We start from the raw sequence: 6,543 nt of genomic DNA, 5'->3' as shown, positions 1-6,543 counted from the left end.
GTCATAATGTGCCTATATATGGTCATGATGCGCCTATATATGGTCATGATGTGCCTATATATAGTCATGATGTGCCCATATATGGTCATGATGTGCCTATATATGGTCATGATGTGCCTATATATGGTCATGATGTGACCTTATTTAGGCATGTTACATGTTGTTGTCTAATAAATTTTAGTAGTCTAAACAGAGCTTAAAAATGTTTTAACCCAAAAACTTAAATTGTATTCCACTATAGGCCTATAATAATATTTGTCTATAATCCAGCTTTTGATCCCAATTCTATACCTCATCTCCAATCTTCACACATCAAAATTATTTATGAAATGACTCTCTCCTACAAGGCGCTCAAGCAGTTGATGTAAATCTGTTGTGTCTTCTGCCTAATTACACAGGGCTAATCATATGAAAGTAAACACAGTACATTGGAGTCCAACACGCATTCACAAGTCTGACATAATTAATAATAATATTAAGATGTTGTAACAATTAATTATGTACACCCACAAAGAGTACACAGTAACCATAGCTACACCAACAAATAATCACAAACAACACAAAACCACTGCAGATCAGTGAAAACCATTTCTGCAGAATGAAATGCACTTTATCCTTTGGATTTGAATGCCTAAATTGAGTACTTTATTATGGTTAATGTAAAAAAAAATGTTTGGTGGCAAATTTCATCATGCTACTGAAGTCCATCTAAAATAATAAGTCCAATTATTGATAGGTCCATGTTTTCATAATACCTGTAACCATAATATTATTCTTTAGTTATCCCTAATGAAAATCACTGCAAAACATTATTGCATGTACTGAGATGTACTTTCCGTAGAATTTTAATGTCCAAATTGTTGAGATAATGCTTGATTTTACTTCATTAAGATGCTATCCAACTTTTAAGCATTCCAATCCTGTTGGACCTGCTTTTCCATACATGACAAACACTACATTATTTGTTTAAGTTCTTTCTCAGATTAATGAGTGGATCCAACAGGCAGCTAAATTACTGAGATTTGTAGATACAATACGGAAAATTAAAAACTGTAGAAAGAAGGAAGGATCATTATTTATATCGTATAAAAGGAAGCCGACTTAACTATGACAATACTACGATTGCCTCTGCTCGGTGAGGAAATAAGCATTGCATTGTGTGCAGTTCCTGTCTATAAATAAAGCCCTTGCTTCGTGAAGGTGAAGGCGTAGACACGATGATGAGTAGAATAGTACAAGGAGTGCTACTACTACTGTAGTACTAGCTAGACTTATCCCAGTGATATAATACAGTATTTTCATACTTATTACAAGTAGTACATACTTATTATGGAACATAAATTTTGCCCAGCGCCAGTCAAGCTACCTTTATCTCACCTGCAGTAAAGTAAGCACCTCCCTGCTTAAAATAACCAGTTGCCTTCATGTTTACTTCCCAAACTGGCTGGTATGTAGCTCTAGGGAGGTGCTGATCATCATACTGTTTATGTCTTCCTAATTATATTTCATAACCTTACAGACGAAACTTAAAACAATCTAACAAGCTGATTCACAAACCTTTTCTTGGAGGAGCTGTGTTTTGTTATACACCGGCCGGGTGTGAAAAGAACCAGTATTATAGTCTGCAGTGATAGCGTCTTCACCTTCTCAATCTCTCACACACAGCTCTTTAAATCTCTATATTATTTTGATCGAGCGCCCCCTATAATATCATTTTTTTTTCAAATGATGGCGTTTATACATAGTTTCATTTCATCTGAAAGGTCCAATTTAGTTCAATTTTGTTTATGTCCTTATTTCAAAGTTACAATTACATACTGAAAATTAGAAAAAAAAAAATATGCAAAAACGGAGACGAAAGCCCAATAAGATATAATAATCTTGTCACTCATCAGAATTTTCCTCTATTATCATCATCGCCATATCGCAAATAGTTGACGTTTGAAGAAATTTTAAGTCATACCTCATAAGTGCATTTCCGCGCTGGTTTCAGGGGCCTTGTGGCCTGAGCCCGACCCTCGGGCGCCGCCACTTCTTCTTTGTAGGTAATGTTATTCACTTTTCAATTAAAAATTAGAGGAAATATTTTCATAAATATTAGGCTTAGACCTATTTTTTTTTCTTAACCTCAGCAAAACTTACTTACTTACTTGATTACTTTATACTTACATACTTACTTACTTACCGGTACTTATCGAACATTAAATTATTATGTTATTATGATGGAATGGAATGATTTTCCACGCTCTATAACTGTGCGGCGAAGTATTTCATTTCTTTCTTAATGAGAGTTTCACCATCAGAGACCGGCTGTTTGTTAATTTTTACTTTTTAAATGTTTGATACATTTTTGGTATGAGAATGTTCCATCAGCGCTTGCTGAATCCTCCGAGATTTGCTATCTTCAAATTATATCCGGCAGTGTTCAGTTAGTTTCTTGAAAAACGCTCTCTATTGGGTACTGGACTTACGTGAAGTCTCTCAGGAATTTTCTTTCTTAAAGTTGCAAGGGTTTGTGATATTATTGTGACAAAATCGACCTTATGATTATTGAATATGATTACATGATGATCAGATGGGAAAAATTTATCACTTTAACATCTAAAACTATTTTTCATTTATTAGGCCTAGTTGTTAATATTTGTTAGAATTTGTTTGTATTATTTTATTATTATTGTTATTAGGCCTATTATTATTATTATTATTATTATTATTATTATTATTATTATTATTATTATTATTATTATTATTATTATTATTATTATTATTATTATTATTATTATTATTATTATTATTGGGAACCCGACATTCTTTTAGTCATTCGGATACTAGTCTCATGCAGCTCAGTCGACATAGGCCTATCTAAAATGAACAAAATGAAAAAAAAGGAAATACCACTGATTATTGCATGCCGTTTTCATGTGTAGGCTATTGTTTCTGTTTATATTCATTTAGAATCATTATAAATTTCAAAAAGGCCTGTATCCTAAAATGATATTCCCTTGATAAGTTCATGGTTCAATAGACTTGTATGGAAAAAAAAAATAGCGTAACATATTTAAAGTTGGCCTACTGGTCTTTTATGTGCCTTATATGCCAACAAGTTCTCCGTCTTATTAAATTCATCTTTGCTTAAGTAAATCGACGTAGCATTAACAAATTTCAAATATTGCCTTTAACAACGTAATTTGCTAAATGTTTCCTTCCTGGCATATTGAGAAAATTACCAATGATACACCACGATTTTATCTTCTATCACCCCATTGGTAGATCTGGTTAATTTTATTCTGAATAGCTGATTTCCCCTACTTTAGTACTTAAACGATGGAAGGTTGTCGACATACTTTTATGCCGGAACAGCAGCATCATTTTGAGCTTGGGATAATTCTACATGATCAAATTAGGCCTTGCCCGCGCTCAAGGTCAATTTACTAGTCTGCACTTCCCATCGGCGCTACTGCCAATTAATATACAGACCTGAAATTTGTAGCGTAACATAAATAACAACGTCTTTTTTAAACGCCCTCTCTTGTCAGTACGATTACCGTACCTGATTGACGTACTTATTTTAAAATTTGTATTATTAGTTTAGTGACTCTCGTATTACAAACCTTTATATGAGACATGTCCTCCACCCACATGAAATAACACGTACTGGGCGTAGTCGCACTCATTCCACACATATTATAATATTCATGTCCGTTTACTTTCATTCTTTATTTCTTTCTGCTTAATCAAACCATGGATGTATTTTTATACCTCCCTGATCAAACAATCAATATTTAGGATACGTTACGCTTTTACAACAGCGGTACACACCATAAGGCACTTCATCGCAAATTAATAGAATACACAAAAATATAACATGGATTGAAATGTTGCAATGTAAGCTAATAAAACCGACTTCATCGAATTCACTGTAATATAGCTACTTGAAATACGGCGATTCAGTAAGCAAAATAAAATGAAAAGATAAACTTAAAAAGGTAAACATCCTCGTATTGGTAGACATGATATGGAGAGACAAAATAGGGGCCTACGTATTATAAAATTATAATACAGTAGAAACCCGTAGTACCAGTGCAAATATATAGGAATTTGGGTTAACCCCGATTTTACGAATACCCGCAATTACGAACGGCTATAGGCCCGTGCCGTACGTACGGTAATTAAGGGGTTCTACTGTATATTGAACATCATTGGCAAGGTAAAGTAATTCAGGAGTGTTTACCAACCGTGGGAGGGGGAGATGGTGGGAGGGGATGTTGGTAAAAATCTGTCTGTTTAGCCCAGGGGCCAAGTCCTAGTTAGTCATTTCAAAGGTTAAGTTTAAATTAATTTTTGAGACTACTAATATGAAAATACATTTCGTTTTCTCCCCGACGGAATGTGTTTTCTCCCCGGACCCCGCTGCCACCTCCGATGGGTCAATTCAGTCCTTCACCCAATACAATTACCGAAAAATTACATGAAATCAAACTAAAACTGTAGTTTTCTATTTTTTTTAAATTGTAAAATAGCATTAAAAAAAATATTTTAGCCATCATATAGTTATAATTTTTACAATTGAGGTAGACATAGGCCCACCAGTGTTACTGGTCACGGAGTTTACACGGAGTGTATCGCACCACTTACTATAATAATTAGTTTAGGTAGTTACGGAGAAATACGGTACCGGTATTCATTTTTGTTGGACCAATGTAAACTAGCTTGCCTGATAACATTTCGATGTAATGATACGGTACTTGTCGTGTCGGATTATACTGAATCGGGATTAATACGAAATCTACAGGCCTATAATTGGTGACGGGAAGAACGTCCCTTGTGTATGTTAGCCGGGGTCTACATTTAAATTGCGTAGATGTACTACCATCAGTCAAAAGATATAAAAATCAAAAATTGTAATTTTAATTGCTTAACTTGCATATTTAATAAAGTTTATTAACTTCAAAAAGTGCGGCATAATATCAGTGAAAAAGACAGGAAAATACCTAAAAAAATTGAAATAAAATGTAGGTCATTTTAAAAGATGTACTATTATCAGTCATAATGTATAACAATTATATAAAAATGCACTTCAGCAGTTTATTTGCTTTTGTTTATTTAAGAAAGTTATTAACTTAAAAATTTAAGTCTACTATCAGTCAAGAAGATAGGAAAATATCTAAAACAATTTAAATAAAATGTAGGCCTAGCTCATTTGAAAGGATCAAATAAATTAATTGCTTCCAACGAGAAACGGACCTAAAAAAAATAGTTTTCACCGATTTACAGGCATGATATAAAATACCTTAAAATGATTACCAGCCAATTTAAGAATCCAGGCGTCCTATTCAAAAGAATACAGGAAAGTTATTACATATTTAACTGTATGAAAATACATTTTAAATTCAAATTTGTTAGTTAATATTAATGATGATGATGAAGATAATAATAATAATGATAAAAATAATAATAAAAATAATAATAAAAATAATAATAATAATAATAAAAATAATAATAAAAATAATAATAAAAATAATAATAAAAATACTAATAAAAATAATAATAATAATAATAATAATGAGATACATAATCAAATACACTAATTACGGTAAGCAATTCAAATGTGGAATTATAATTTAAATTTTTTTACTTCATAACTGATTCATCTTTAAATGTAAGAATTTGCATGAAAAAATATATATAGTCCTTGTTGGCCTCTCTGTATTCTTTATAGATCCTTAAATTGGCTGGTAATCAAGTTAAGGGTTTATGTAGTAAAATGTCTGTAAATCGATGAAAACTACTATTTTTTTTCCGATCTGTTTCTCGTTGGAAACTAAAAATTTATTTGATGAGCTATTAACAATTTATTTTATAGTCTTATGTAATTTTTGGTGTCTCTTTGACAGATAGTACAAAAATCCAAAAATCAGATAGCTCATGATTTGCATTGAAATATTGTGTTGCTCGTCAACATCCACCGAGACACAATAATTCTTATTTGCTTTAATTTTCAGATGTTTTACTGCAAAATTCCTCCTCTTCAACCTCAATGTCTGCAAAGGGAAACGGTATTTCTATTATTATGCATCTATTAACTTGCTAAAAAATAAATAAATTGTTTAAATTCTCAATAAAGGGTTAATGTTTTTTCTTCTAATATCCAAGTAAATGGTGAATTATACATAATAAGCAATTAACATATCGAATTTGATTTTTACATTTTTTAAGCGTGACTTCCTGGGTAGACGTCTAAGTTCTAAGCATCAAACTTTTAATTGCTTTAACTACTGTACCGGTATATCTGCATTTTCTCAATTAATCATGATTCTGTTACTTTTAATTTAAGAGGATTGGTCAAAGGTCACTAATGTAGAACTAATTTTCCTCTCCCGTCGTCTCCCATTTTACACAATTTTACGAATGTAGAAATATATACCGCCCCCTGTTGAAGGCATAAATAGTATTTTATTGCACTGTATTTAATCAGACTCAGTCCTTGGAGGTTTATAAAATAAATGATCAGACATCGTATTATTACTACAGTACCTTATTAAA

The 6,543-nt window shown here is 32.0% G+C and overlaps 1 long non-coding RNA gene across 1 annotated transcript in view; it reads right to left on the bottom strand.

Annotated features, from left to right (window-relative positions):
- Nucleotides 1–1,673, bottom strand: part of LOC117120773 — an 11,148-nt gene extending 9,475 nt beyond the window's left edge. Inside the window, exon 1 of the long non-coding RNA XR_004447419.1 lies at nucleotides 1,558–1,673. This is a non-coding gene — a long non-coding RNA (uncharacterized LOC117120773). The remainder of the gene's footprint in view (nucleotides 1–1,557) is intronic.
- Nucleotides 1,674–6,543: the final 4,870 nt, after the last annotated feature.

The sequence above is a fragment of the Anneissia japonica genome, unplaced genomic scaffold, assembly GCF_011630105.1.
Source record: "Anneissia japonica isolate Jap-2015-1 unplaced genomic scaffold, ASM1163010v1 scaffold69_len1423075_cov170, whole genome shotgun sequence".
NCBI classification, from domain to species: Eukaryota; Metazoa; Echinodermata; class Crinoidea; order Comatulida; family Comatulidae; genus Anneissia; species Anneissia japonica.
Note: the sequence above shows the minus strand (reverse complement) of the source record. Positions and strands in the feature narration are given on the sequence as shown.